We start from the raw sequence: 15,494 nt of genomic DNA on the forward strand, positions 1-15,494 counted from the left end.
CAAAATACCTTTTTATAATTATTTCCATTGCATATAAACATAACCTCCTGGAATTACTAAACTGGCTTGACTAAATATAGTGAGCAGCACTCATGTTGTTGGGGTATCTTTCTCTGGTATGCAGCTAATATAAATAAAATGAGTGGAGAGAACCTGGCTGTATTCCACTGGCATTACATCACTCTTCCTTAATAGGAAACCTCTCTCCAACCAACAATTTGCTTCAGTGTCTCCATTTAAGTTCTCTGAAAGGATCATTTTGAAAGGCTAATGTCTTAATCAGAAACAGAATTTAAAGGACAGAAGTAATTTTCTTTGCAATTAGGACATTTAGAACTTCTACAGCTCTTGTTGCAACACAAAAACAAACAGAGAATCTGCTTAAGGCTTTTAGTATTTTACAACTGAATTGGAAACAGCAGGGTTTACTTCTGTGTGAACATGCTTAGGATCATACTGTTGTCCAATAATCATGGATGCCAAGTTGACATGCCATGATTCCCCCACATCTCAAGTGTAAACTTTCTAAATAGCTATACATTTAGCATTTGCCATTCATTTTCAGCAATGGAAAGTCTGCTTTCAAGACAGTGTTAAGAGAAATGCATTTGTGCGCTATTTTCTCCAGCACTGCTATTTTATCTAAGCATCACCACACAGAAAATGCCAAGCGAGTCTAGGCTACTTAGTTCCTTATTTTGGGAAATGTAAAGAGCTACAGATTCCACCAGAGGCCTCTTACAGAGTACAAGTCTCATTATAAACCAATAAATAACTGTCAACCTGATCAGAGAAAACAGAAAACATTTGGGTACCAGGGTATGTTTTCCATTTTAGAAGTTTATATCAGCGTCTATCAGGCAGGACCTCTCTGAGGTTAGATTTGGAAGACCGCTGTCATAGGTTTCCAGGCTAACAGATGAGTTACAGTTAAAGGAGGGGGAAAGGAGAAAGGCTTGGCCAGCAGACTGACCCTTGACCTCCAGGACTGATGAAGCCTACCACTTTGGAACTGGTTTTTGCTGGACGGGGAGACAGGAAAAACAATTATTCTGGCAAGTCAAAAGCAGCATTGGCTATTCATCTTATGATTCACAGATCCAAATTAGCTGTCTCCGTACATAAAATTCCCAAGGTCAGTGCAAAGACAGTTTTTATTCCCTACCTAGATATTGCTACTTTAGGAAATCAATGAATAAAGTTCAAATACTATTCTGGGCTTCAGTCTTGCAGCCAAATTAGACAAGACATGGGTGATGCCCAATCTATTTAAAATTATTTTAAAGCAGCAATGCCCTCCCCGCTATTTGTTCCATTAGGGGGTGCAGCTTGGAGAGTGGAAGCAATTTATATGGGGGGTGGGGAGAGAACGCACCAGGAAAAAAATTAAAACCCCTCTCTCAGTGCTGTGTATTAAATCACTCTGGGCAGATCCTGTTAAATATGAGATAAATTTAGAGAGATGGAATATCTGTTCATAATCTTTGTCTCATAATTTGACCACTGGAAGCATAGGCCAGATTCAGACAATCCTCCAAAGTAAGGCTAGAGACCATGGTTTGGATGTTCAGCAACCAGCAATGATAAGCCTTGGGGTCATACACCCTCTCATCTCCTTCCTCTGAGCGCAAGGTGAGAAAATGGCAATCCTCACACAAAAACAGGGGTTCAACTACAGCTGTAAGAAATGCACAAAAGGAACAACAACTACAACAAAAGGCTGGACAGACTGGTGGTTTCCAGCGTGTTTCAGGAAATGTTAAATCAATCAAGGGAAAGTTTTATTTGATGAGCTGAGGTACGAAAAGTCTTACCAAATCAGTTATTTTTACATTATACTCTTTGGTATGGAGCAGGAAGATTTTTCATAACAAAAGTAAAGGTAAAAAGGTAAAGAACCCTGGATGGTTAAGTCCAGTCAAAGGCGACAATGAGGTTGCAGCGCTCATCTTGTTTTCAGGCTGAGGAAGCCAGCGTTTGAACACAAACAGCTTTCTGGGTCATGTGGCATGACTAAACCGCTTCTGGCACAATGGAACACTGTGATGGAAGCCACAGCACACGGAAACGCTGTATACCTTCCTGCTGCAGTGGTACCTATTTAACTACTTGCAATGGCATGCTTTTGAACTGCTAGGTTGGCAGGAGCTGGGACAAAGCAACAGGAGCTCGCCCCGTTGTGGGGATTTGAACCACCAACCTTCTCATCGGCAAGCCCAAGAGGCTCAGTGGTTTAGACTAGAGCACCACCTGCGTCCCCATAACAAAAGTAACACACTGGGAGCTACCAATCTATGCAGCAATCTGTTTTCTTCAAAATTAGAACATTGGACAACCATATATTTTACTCATCAGCACCAAACCATGGTTTGAAATCCATGCATAAGCAAACCATTGCACTCTTCAAGCAATATTGCTTCCATTACGGAACATGGGAGTAGCGACACACTGAATGTTCCCCATCCTATACTACCTCAGCCTTGCACATGTAGCTGTAATGCATGAAGGCTTCCAAGTAAACTGGAACCCTCTTGGTGCCAGAGAAGCCCTTGCGTGTGGAACTGAATGTGCAAAGACTCCATTGATACTGATGTTTGTGCAGATATTAAAAGTGGGGCTACTTGGTGCATCCCTATTCCCACGCTGAACAATCCACTCATAGGACTGAACAGCAAATTATCCTTTCCTGTTAGCTAGAAGCAGAAACTTCCCGTTGTTCCCCCTCATACTTACAGCTTAACTGAGTTTTAATTGAAGTCAACTTTACCCTTGGTATAATGAAATATACAGGAGAACAGCTTGCTCCACTTTTCACTGAAAACTATACCCAAGCTTCTGTTGCTATCTTAGTTTCAAAAGATCTTGTTTGCGGTTCCAGGAATGTTCCCCGAGTATGAAGAGCAATTTGGTGTTATTCTCAAAACACTGATATAAATAATAGTAAAACTATGTTTATAACACATCAATCAAGACTTAAGTTGAAACAAAACTTGGACCTAAATTGTGACGAGTGATAGATGATGCAACTATTGTTCTGTGCAGTGTTGCTACAGTTCCTTGCTGAGCTTGAAGACTTCTCCCTTGGTACGTTTGTCATGGCGGGGGGGGGGGGGGAGTGGGGAAGGAACAGAAAACATCTGTTAAAATGAACTGTAATGGAAAAAATGCAACTGGCTTCTCCCCTCTCTTCTATTTTAACAGTAGATTACACAAGTTTGCTTTCTATATATAGCAGCCAGAAAGAAAAATCACATTTTGAACTATCCCAATGATGCTGTTCGGGAAGTCTTTCTTTTGTGTGAATATTATGCTTGATATATCTTCCAAGGAGCTCGAGGTGGTGTACATGGTCATTACTTTTCTCATTTCATCCTCACAACAACCCTGTGAGGTAGGTTAGGTTAAGAAACAGTGATCTGCCCAAGGTCATCCAAAGAGCTTTGTGGCTGAGTGGGGATTTGAACCCTGGTCTCCCAGGTCACAGTCCACCACTAACCATTATGCCATACTGGCTCTTGACTACATGTGAAGTGGACCAAAGGGCTGCTTAGACAGTGAGCACTGTCCTTAGAAGATTTATGCAAATAATTAATACCTTTCAAAAGGTTGACTTTTCCAGATTTCAGCATTACTTGCAGCAAGCCACGTGCAGTCCATGTTACAGTTGTACCTTGGATCTTGAACGCCTTGGCTCCCAAACAAATCGGCTCCCAAATGATCGAAACCCGGAAGTGAGTGTTCTGGTTTCTGAACAATTTTTGGAAGCCAAATGTCTGGCGCGGCTTCCGATTGGCTGCAGGAGTTTCCTGCTGCCAATCGGAAGCCATGCTTTGGTTTCCGAATGTTTTGGAAGTCAAACAGACTTCTGGAATGGATTCTGTTTGACTTCCAAGGTATGACTGTAGAAGAAGTCAGGTCATCAGTTCAAGCTAGGATGTAACAGGCAACACCCAAGCTACATTTCATGTGCAACGAAGGGCCCCCCCACACCTTCCCCCCCCACTACAAAAGACCTAGAAAAACTGAAATATTGATCTGTGCCCTTAAGCCCCTTTGTTTAAGCTCCTTGCATTTCTGGATGCCCAGTTTGTGGTGTAGTGGTTAAGAGTGGTAGTCTCGTAATCTGGGGAACCGGGTTCGCGTCTCCGCTCCTCCACATGCAGCTGCTGGGTGACCTTGGGCCAGTCACACTTCTCTGAAGTCTCTCAGCCCCACTCACCTCACAGAGAGTTTGTTGTGGGGGAGGAAGGGAAAGGAGAATGTTAGCCACTTTGAGACTCCTTAAAGGGAGTGAAAAGAGGGATATCAAATCCAAACTCTTCTTCTCTTCTTATAGACAGATAGGGTGGTATGGTATTTATGAATATTTTTTATACATGCACTGGTGCTGCTAGGGCTGAACAATAGGGCATATGTCCAGGCCCCGTGCTACCCAGAGGGTCCTGCACAGGTGGGCCCTTATCAGAGAGGAGATGGGGTGGGCCTGTTTCTTAACCTTTAACAGAAGGACTTGTGCTGTTCACAGCGGAATAAGACTCTCTCTGCTCCAGAATCTCTATCTCTCCAGAGCCACTCCAGGAAGGGTGACTAGCAGACTTGCCCTACTACCCTGAGCATCTTCAAAGTGACGTGATGCCACAGTGTATCATGTCACTCTGAGCACCTAGGAGGTTTAGGAACTGACAGAGGGGGAAGGCATAGAGGGGCTTGTGCTGCTGCGAGTGATTTAACTTAAAAACAATGCCAGCAGTAGAACCCTCCGTCACCGTGTCCATTTAAGTTAAGAGGTAAGTGGAGTGATGGGGAGGGAGAGCAGAGTGGTCATAAAGATGAAGGCAGAGCAGCAGGAATTTGGGGTGGGGGTGGGGTAGAAGATTTTATCAGGCCTGATCTATGATTTAATATCAATGTTTTTTTCATAATGACGGGCTTGCAAGCTCAACCTGTTCCGTCCTCCTCTGCTTGGTGACAGGCCAAAGATCCATGAATGAATGTATAGTGAGAAAGTAATGTGAGAATTGTCTTTTCTAGTTTATTTCTTGCTCTTCAGAGACAGTTGAATATGCTTACATACCCGGTGAGACAGCAGAAAGTCTACTTTCAAGATTTAGAGAAAATGCCAGTGGAGCCTGGTTTATTAGACTGAATGGAGGCACTATCTCAACAACCTCAGTCTGCCTGCAGATTTCCCTCACCTGTCTACCTTCATACAATCAGTACCGGTGTGTGTGTGAGAGAGAGGGACCTTGGGTATCATCTTTCTTCTGCTTAATCTCAATTTTGCCCTTACAGAATTCCGCAGGGAAGAGGATGGGGACAAACCTAGAATTGGCTCCACCTGTCACTGGTTCTGGTTCCACCTACTGTTGCCCTCCCAATGGGTAACAGCTGCCACTACAAAAATGACACTACTATGTTCCATTCATGGCCATGCCCTTCTAAGTTACTTCCAGTTTGGACAAAGGAGCAGAGGTGATGCTCTTCAAGGTTGTAGACTAAACTAGAAGACTGAAACAGGATTCCAGATGATCTTGACAGAACAGAGAACGAAATAAAGAAACTGTGTTTTTATGCCTTGCTATTTGCTGCCCTGGGCTCCTTTGGAAGGAAGGACAGGATAGGGGGGAAAGGCAATGCAAAGCAGCGCCGGCAGGGCGGGGAGGCCAATGCAGTTGTAGGCTGCATCAATGAAACTAGAGTACCTACTTCATTAGAACTAATGGTACCACTCTGATTTGGCTACGGTGAGGCCTCACCTGGAGCACTGTGTCCAGTTACACACTCAACTAGGCAAGCCACTCACCCTCAGTGTGACCTATCTCACAGGGTTGTTATGAAGATGAAATGGGGAGGGGGAGAAAGACTGTGTATGCCGCCTTGGATAAAAGGTGGGATAGAAATACAATAGTATATGAATACCAAGAGTGCTAATCATAGTGAATTTCCTGCATCATCAGGGAAGTCGACCAGGTAACCTTAGATGTCTTTTCCAAATTCTATGAGAATTCAGACACATGCACCCTTAATGATGTTAAATTCTCGAGAATAATCTTTTGGAGAATATTCTCGATTAATGAGAATATTAGAGAAGTTTCATTTAAAATAGGAGAATATTCAATGCATTGAAAATGATATAATTTTAATGAATTGAAAATGATATAATTAGTTAATATACAGTGGTACCTCAGTTTAAGAACAGCCCTATTTACAAACTATTCAGTTTACGAACTCTGCAGAACTGGAAGTAGTGTCTCAGTTTGCGAACTTTACCTCGGTCTAAGAACGGAAGCCAAATGGTGGAAGGGCACCGGTGGCGGGAGGCCTCATTAGGGAAAGCGCGCCTCAGTTTAAGAATGGTTTCGGCTTAAGAACCGACTTCCGGAACGGATTAAGTTCGTAAACCGAGGTACCACTGTACATGTTTATTCATGGGTAAACTTGTTCAGATGTCAACTTGTTCACATGCTGTTACACATAATTGTATAGGCCTAGGTACTTTAAGTTTATAAAGGGAAGGATAAAACAGATAGGTCACTATTTCCTGAACACAATGCCCATCACACTCAGAACAGTGTTGCATTTAAATTTGGAGCATCTGTCTTCCCTGTGTTTATGTGTTAAACAACAACAGGGAAGTAAGTAAGGTTTGAGCTGTAGAACTTAAAGTGGTGTGTTTGGCAATTCCAATATGCTCAACAGTGTAGACTGATTTGGTATGCTGGTGGTTTACTAAAGTCACTCAAATTCAGCCCTGCAGGCAAGCCCTATGTTAAAAGACCATTAATTAGACATTTCCAAGAAATGGCATTTAATACCGAGGTGCCAGTAATCAAAACAATACCCTTAAATACCCTCCACATTGGTATGACTTCCCAGAACACATATTTCATAAAAGAAAGGAATTTCTTTTTAAACACAGCAGTGATTTCCCATAAAAAATTTGTTTCCTCAATAAATGGGTTCCCTTTTCCTATTTGGAACCCATGTCGGACTCATTCCCTGATCAGATGTTTCCTTATTAGCCCATCAGTTACTGCACAGTTTTCAACACACAGTGAAGGAAAGGCCATGCGTGCAAACACAAACACACACACACATGAGATACTGGTGTTTTCTGGCATCTTAGACTTGTGTAGGTGGTAGTACTGCAGACAGATTAATACCCACATTCCAAAGAGTGTGCCCAATTTTAAAGACAATGCCAGCCCCAGGCCAAGTAGCTTTTATACAATCAACTGCGTTGCATTCAAAAGGTTTCTCTGACCTGGTACACAATGAAGTCACCAATAGGAAAGGGTGTTCAATTATGGGCAAAACTCCCTAATCAAATTTGCTTCACCAAAACTTCCATTTGCCTTAAAGGGTAGAAGATATAGGTGCATATATGTTTTGTCCTATGAGAAAAATAATAGCGTTGGGTCAGGGAGTGACTTAAAAACAGCAAGACTGTGTGTGTGTGTGTGTGTGAGAGAGAGAGAGAGAGAGCGCTCTTAATTGGAAGAACATTCTATGCAATACAGTTACAGTGGTACCTCGGGTTACAGATGCTTCAGGTTACAGACGCTTCAGGCTACAGACTCCGCTAACCCAGAAATAATACCTCGGGTTAAGAACTTTGCTTCAGGATGAGAACAGAAATCGCAAGGCAGCAGCAGGAGGCCCCATAGCTAAAGTGGTGTCTCAGGTTAAGAACAGTTTCAGGTTAAGAACGGACCTCCAGAACGAATTAAGTTCTTCACCTGAGGTATCATTGTATACTAAATGTGTTGGTAAATGGGTAAAGTGAGAGAGATGGCTAACTGCATCTGCTAGCACAAGAGCTAACATAAATCACCATGCAGCTTCAATTAGTACTGCCAAACACCCCTCCCCCCCAAAAACCCCACCCTTTGAGAGATCAGTCACATCTAGTTGGGCTCTTAAAAAGGTCTCCCCCCCACCCCATTGCAATCAGAGTGAAAAATGTCCTCAAACAAGGGTACCAGTCATAGTTCTGCTGATGCAGTAAGGTTCCAGGTGCAGAAGTTAAAAACCTAGCATGGAAACATGCAGAGAGCAATTGCTTGCCAAGCAAACAGAAAATATACTTGGCTTAGAAGTAAAGAGGTAAATTTCTTGGAGGAAGCACACTTGAATTACCAAAAGTTATACATCCACCTTATCTATAAGTATGAAAGACAGTTCCCAGAATTGCATCACACCAAAAAACTGGGGGGGGGGGGGAGAGAGAGATTTTGAGATTATGAAGAGGTTGGGATTATACTGATGGGCAAGGGACTCTGTTCTCAGTTTTAGGACCCAAGTTAAACAAAAACAAAGAACCTGCCCTCTGTGACATAGATGAGAGTAAGAACACAACTTGACCAGACACTGATGTCATCATGGGCAGGTTTAGCGCCTATCCTCAGCTGGGGCCCAAAACCTGTCTTTCATGTGTGTTTCTGGAGGCCCAAAATCAAAACACATGTACTAACTCTAGCAATTGACTTGTTCTAATTGAACCACTGAGCCTCTTGGGCTTGCCGATCAGAAGGTCAGCAGTTCGAATCCCTGCGACGGGGTGAACTCCCGTTGCTTGGTCCCAGCTCCTGCTAACCTAGCAGTTCGAAAGCACACCAAAAAAAGTGCAAGTAGATAAAGAGGTACCGCCCTGGCGGGAAGGTAAATGGCGTTTCTGTGTGCTGCTCTGGTTTCGGTGTTCCGTTGCACCAGAAGTGGCTTAGTCATACTGGCCACATGACCCGGAAAAACTGTCTGCAGACAAACGCTGGCTCCCTCGGCCTGTAAAGCGAAATGAGCGCCGCAACCCCAGAGTCGTCCACGACTGGACTTAACCGTCAGGGTTTTAATTGAACTGCTGGTCTGGTAGCCTTATCCAAAGGCTAATTGTGATTTAGAGACTTAGGTGTATCTACAGGACAATCTTAGAAAGGTTTGTATCAGTTTAACAACAAAACTTATCTCCCATGAGCTATTTTTCTCCCATGAGCTATGATGGGCATATGTGGTGCTGTAAATGACAGGCCTGGTACTCTGTACAGAAGTGTGTGCATGCACATGATTCCTGCATGCCCTGCCTCACTGCAAGTGCATTTCCCAGCTTGAAGCCTGGTGGAAGACTGTGCATGGGCTTTTGTTTGCACTGGACAGACACATTAAAATTTGGCAACCATCTGTGCAATTCAAACTTAAATGTAAAGCATTTTTCACATGCAGGGTTCTGTATGTCCAATACAACCGTCTTTCTCTTCAGAGAAGGCAAATACCTCAAAAAGAGAGTTAAGCTATGTAAAGTTCAAATGCATCTGACACTATATGAATAACGCAACAGATGAGGACTGATTCATTAATCTTAGCTGTAAAATGAAACTGGTTAGATGTTTCTTTTGTAGCAATCCAATGAAAGACTTAGTAAATCTTTCATGTCCATTTGCTTAATCATAGGACAAATAATGGATGAAGTCTGAAACTGTACAGCCCATTTCCCATGAATGTTGCCTGCTGAAAGGCTGAACTGAAAAGCAGGTACTTGTCTCTGGGTGCAATGCAGGTACAACTGATATCCATTTTGCACAATTCACTTGTGATGTACCAGCGTGTCAGTGCACATGCAAGTACAGTAGAATCTCAGTTTTCAAATGTAATCCATTCTAGAAGACCATTCGATTTCCAAAACGTTCGAAAACTGAGGATCAAAGGGCTGTCGGCAAAGTCTATGGTGAAAATTGAGAAATGTGCCTTGGAAGCCATTCAACTTCCGAGGCACGTTTGAAAATGGAAGCATTCACTTCCTGGTTTTCGGCGTTCAGCTTCCGAAACCTTCGGTAGCTGAGACGTTCGAAAACCGAGGTTCCACTATACATCTTTAAGGTACAGTCATTTAAAAACAAAAATGAGCAAATATTTGTTATTGTTCTGCTTATCCTATTCAGCTTTCTACAGTCTACAAGACACTTCCCAAAATGTGCATACTGTATTTTTCCATATATAAGATAACCCCTCTTTTTTTGAGCCTAAAATTAAGAAATAAATATTTTAAACATTCCGTGTATAAGAGGACCCCCAATTTTAAACTTTAAAAAATTGGAGGGAAATATAGTCTTATATATGGAAAAATACAGTACATTTATTAATTCCATAAATGATCTAGAATACTCAATACGTTTTAAGATCACCCAGCCCCATATGTTTGAGACTTTCCTCTGAGCCTCTGCTCTGCAGGGCTCCACTATCTGGGTGGCAATGCAGGACAAGTTCTTTTCTACTGGGGTAATAATAATAATAATAATAATAATAATAATAATATTGTAGTCCTCTCCATAAAAGTATTCTATAAACATAAGACTCCAAACACCCAAACTTTCCGATCAGACATCTGAATGGCATACTCATCACTGGGTAGGGGATTACCCATGCAGCTTTCACTTTTCCAGTTGCTGCTGGTGCGACTTTCTCCACACACTTTAGATGTAATATGCATTTTTATGTGGTTGCACTTTTAGATTTTCCAACACCACAATGAACAAGCTATCCATCAAACCATTCAGCATATTGGCTGCTGAAATGTATAATCTTGTGATAAATATGCCAATTCAATAATTGAGTGTTGCATTTACTAAAAACTCTAAATCAAACTTCACTGGTAGATGCAAGTCTGCGTAGACCTTCAGTTTCCATCTGTAATGATTTTAGAACTAGCCATTTATTTTGCATTAGCAAACCAAACTGAAAGTTTTATTTCTTGATTTAAATAAAAGCAACAGCCGCAAGATAATATTTCATGTTAGTTTCCACAGCAGTGGCTACCAATATTTCCTGTTTCTCGCAGAAACTTTCTGGCAACCAGGTCATATGGCACTGCAATGCATTTCTAGGTGGATTAGATCCAGACTAAATTAGCTATGCTTTAGTCATGGGCTAATTTAAGATCCCATTATTCCAATGGAACTAAAGTGTGGCTAGGCTGCAATCCTATACAAACATGGGGGAGTAAGTTCAACAGAACTCAAAAGGGCTTACTTCTGTGTAGACATGTATAGGATTGTACCATTGCATTGGAATGCAACTCAATTGCATTTCTTTTAATGACTTCTTCATCTAACAACCATTCTCATAATAATCGAAGTATTGATAAGTCACTGGACTAAATAAATCCTCTCTTATCTTTCACACTAAGCCAACTCCAGCCACTAAAAAAACATACCCCTGAGTTATAAAAACTTACATGCAATCAGACATAAAGGGGACACTTTCTTAGTCATTCCGTGCTTAGGACCAATTGCCAATGACTCAGTAAAACTTTTAGGCAAGTTTCTTGAGGTCAAGAGATTTGCCAAAAGATAAAGGTTTCCTTATGAAGTACATTACAGACACTATCAGTTACTCGTCCTACTCATTTCATGGTTAGCATCTGTCTAGTTAATCACAGGCTCTTTCATCTGCCCAGAGGCCATCAGGGAAGACCAAACGCCAGTAAGACACACAGCACAATTCTCCTCCCCATCTCCCCATCCATAAATCATGCAGCAATGTGTGTGTGCGTGTGCTCCTAAGCATTCTTTGTTAGATGATAGTACTGCAATCATTCCCATAATGTCCATAAGAGACCCCTCCCCACTCAATACTACAGTTTAATTTGCTTCTTAGTTTAAACCACACCATGGTCTAGCTAGCACTACACACAGAATATTTGTTTCTTCATCCATACGCCTTCTAAATTAAAACACACACATCCCCATTCCTATTTTTAGAGTGGAGTTTTTCATATTCCTTCATCTAATACAGATATAAACGTTCCCAAACCAGACACTGGTTTCTTTTTGAAAACCAATGTATCTCTTTGCTTTCCAAGTTTCTGTAAACACATCATTATATTTTAAAAAGGAGGGTGGGTGGGGGAGTCAAGTTTTACTTTTCCCAGCATTCTTCTTAATTAGGTGTCTGCTGCCAGGAAACTTTCATGTACTTTGTGTCCAGTTTGACCATTTAAACAAATGTCTACAGCAGTCAGCGAGATGGACAGACAGAAAGGAAGAAGGAACCCACAGGGGCAGTTGCTCTGCAATTTACAAAGCTATTGTAAAAGTACCACCACCACCAATTTCTCTCAACTCTCAGTTTGAGAGATCTGACAAAAACAAACCAACAGCACGAGTACACAAGTTGACATGGCCAAAAGGATCCTGCATAACTTTCGTGAGTTTGCCAATGACCTGTTGCACTTTGAGAAAAAGCATGAGAAAAAAATCCTTGAGGTTATGGGCCACTTACTTGACAAAACACTTCTGGACTATTTGTTAAATCATGGGATGGTTTGGAAGACTGGCCTCAATTCAAAACTGCACGTATCCCTTTTTGTGTTTTGGATTTTACTATCCTCACTGAAACTTTTAAACTTGTTTATGCTGGAAAGTATGCTTACCCTGACCTTTTCTGCTTTCCCCAGTTGTATTTTTGCTTTAAAATGAAAAGAATAATCTTCCTTAAAAGTGCAAAAGGAAAAAGAAAAAGTTGCATTCCCCCCCCCAAAAAAAAACCCCTGCCTATGTGTGAGAAATCACACATGCACCTAGACTGAAACAGCTGCTGCCACACTGGCATCCCAACTGGACTTGAAAAAACTAAAGTGATGCCAAAGACTGCAAATAAAGCAGGGCTGCCAAAGCATGTCTCCAATTACAGAAAGATTAACTAATACAGGAAGATACACAGAAAGAATCGGTCCAGAGTAGAGCCCAGTGCAACTAGCTAACACATACGATCACGTTACACGATTCTATGTACGGAACTGCATTAAATCAGCCATTCTACAGCTTCCCTGTTCAGCATATTTACTTACCTGATACACAAAAGGCACGCACAGAACTGCTACACAGAAACCCTCTCATCTTACCTTTCCTGCGTCTAGTTCACCCCAGTGTGCAACGTCTCTCCATGAAGCGGTAAGGCAGACCAGCTGCAGCAGTAATACCAGCACTTTGGGAACTGAAGTGGAGTTGAGCAGGTACTCAATGATATATACAGATTAGTCAGAGGAGAGAACACCAACTTCATGACTCAGTGATTCTTCACTAAGGCTTTCTAGCTCTTGCAGTTTCACAATAAGAGTCCCTCCAAGGTCCCGGGAATCCAAGCAGTCAGTTGCTAAAAAGCAATGTTTGAAAGCGGGGGCGGAAAAGGGAGAATACTGTCATGGTCTTTCATTTCTTCTGGGCTCCTCTTCCTTCGCCACAGTCTGCTAAAGCTCTCTCAGGGTCGCCTTAAAGGAAGGCAGGGTTTTGGAATGTTTTAAACGTCTCCATGAGGGGCTCCTGTCCAGATAGTAGCAGGCTGCTTTAGCAATAGTCTCTTTTCCACGGTGCCTTTGTGTCTGTTTCCATTACAAATTACAGAGAAATCTCTAATAAATCAAGCATGAGAAAGAAACAGCCTGGGTTTTGTGGTGTTAGTGCGTTTTAAAATGGCAGTGTCTGAAAGAGTTTTGCCACAGGTTCTTACAGCGGCACGGGATGGAGATTATATTTTCTTAGGTGTCACAATAATTTTTTTTTCCCAAGAGAGGAGAGTGGCAGAAAGGAAATGTATGGCATAAGTTTAATGAATAGGGGAATGACTGCTTTGCTTTCCAGAGAAATACTGTGTTGCCTTTTTTGACCCTGTACACCAACTTAAGAGGGTGGTTGTTGGTTTTTTTTTTGTAATATTAAGTAGTTTATAAATGCTTTTAAATAAATAAATAGTGCTGCAGTTAAGCCATTATTAAATAAGATCTATGCATATTTGCTACGAAGACAGTCACAGTGTATACTACGGGACTCTCACAGAGAAGAGGCCAAAGGTAGATCTCAATCTACTGACAGATCTCTGGATGCTTCGGAGTAGATTTATGATTTATTTATTTCCTTTTTAAAGCATCAGCAGTAACAAAAGGGTGCCCCAACTTTCCCTTTCAGCTCGGGAGAAAAGTGGATTTTTGTAAGAATGGATTCGGAGCTCATTTCTAGTAATGAAAACAAATTATTGGGCTGTAATAAAATGTGTCAGAATTTAAATGTGGCTCACCCCCCCCCCGACTACTGTTTTTCTCATTGTCCCTGTTGGAGGATCTCACGGTTCTGTTGAAAAGCAAAAACAAAGTAGATTCACCGGCCTGCATTATGCCCATCCCAGTGTTAGAGAATGCTTTGAACAGTTTCCCTATGTTCATGTATCAGTCACTAAAATGATTTACCCTAAAAGCAGCCTCACTAAAGTATATCCAACCAAACCCAACCTGGTGCCCTCCAGATGTCTAGAACTACAACTCCCATCTGCCCCAGATAACATGGTTAACAGTCAGCAAGGGTGAGAGTTGCAGTTTAACAACACTTGGAGGATACCAGTTTGGGGAAGGCTGGTCAATAGAACAATACACCTTTAAGGACCAGAGACTTCAGATTAAAGCACAATTCCATGCTGTTATCTCATAAAAATAGATTCCACCTTTGATGATATCATCTAATACACAGCTGTGCAGAGGACTTGCTATTTCTGATAAATGAGTAGTAGGATTAACCCACAAACTGGATTATCATCAAGGCGGCAGACATCATATGAGGCCATGATTCTATTTCCCAGTGGTGCCTGCCAATATGCCAATATGTATATATTGTGAAAAAATATACAAGTATTAAGACCAACATGATGAAGATGCCTATTTTAGCACCTTTCCATAAGATTAATGTGATTAAAAGCAGAGAGCAAATAATACCCTGTGTATAGGGCAATGGAACTGGATGCAGGAATTTGTGGTGTTGCATAAAAAAACCTGACCAAATTATTTGGAAAGTATTTTATGAAGACTCAAGATGCTGGAAGCACTGTACAATGATACAAATGTCAAAATTAATTATAAAGACCAACCAAATTATCAGATTAAGGTTGCAGTCTTGCCTGGAAATAAGCACATTATAATTTATTCTAGACCAGCTACATACAGGACTGCATTGCCCATTTTTGAGTTTGCCCCATCCCCAAACCTAGGGATAGGAAACTAAATTTTAAAACATGCATATAAAAATATTGGATTAAAACCAATTAAAGGCATTGAAGTCCCACCCTCTTTATTGGCTTAACCTTAACAATCTAAAGCTACTCAAAATAGTTAAAGTACTTCTGAAAGACACCAAGACTAAACCTTTGGTAAGTGTCCAGAAAAGAAAAAATCAGAGTAGAGGAATAGCCAAACAAAACAAAACAAAACAAAACAAAAAACCACACCAAGTTCTCTGAACCTTGCAGGTATACAGCAAGAGGATGCTTTGGGTTGTTCTTGAGATTATCACAAACACGCTAGAGAAAAGGTCACAGCTTTAATGGGAAACATGCAAAAGGTTCCAGATTCAATCCCAGGCATTGCCAGATTGGCTGTTGGCATCCGTCTGTCTTGGGAAACAATGGAGGAGTGTGCCTTTGGGGGTGAAGTCAAACTGTTGGGAGTTGTAGCGCCTGCTGTG

General features: G+C 41.6%; 1 protein-coding gene across 12 annotated transcripts in view; it reads right to left on the reverse strand.

Moving 5' to 3' along the window:
• The window catches only part of PALLD (palladin, cytoskeletal associated protein), a 216,108-nt gene that overhangs the window by 53,718 nt on the left and 146,896 nt on the right, over positions 1–15,494 (reverse strand). Inside the window, exon 1 of one of the 12 annotated variants that reach the window (XM_083631007.1) lies at positions 12,893–13,466. The exons of 10 other annotated variants lie outside the window; for them this stretch is intronic. The gene's annotated coding sequence lies outside the window, so the exon portion shown is untranslated. Of the gene's footprint in view, positions 1–12,892; positions 13,467–15,494 lie in introns of those variants that run through there. One more of the 12 variants, XM_083631006.1, reaches the window with a different exon arrangement.

The sequence above is a fragment of the Podarcis filfolensis genome (assembly GCF_964270895.1).
Source record: "Podarcis filfolensis genome assembly, chromosome: 9".
NCBI lineage: Eukaryota > Metazoa > Chordata > Lepidosauria > Squamata > Lacertidae > Podarcis > Podarcis filfolensis.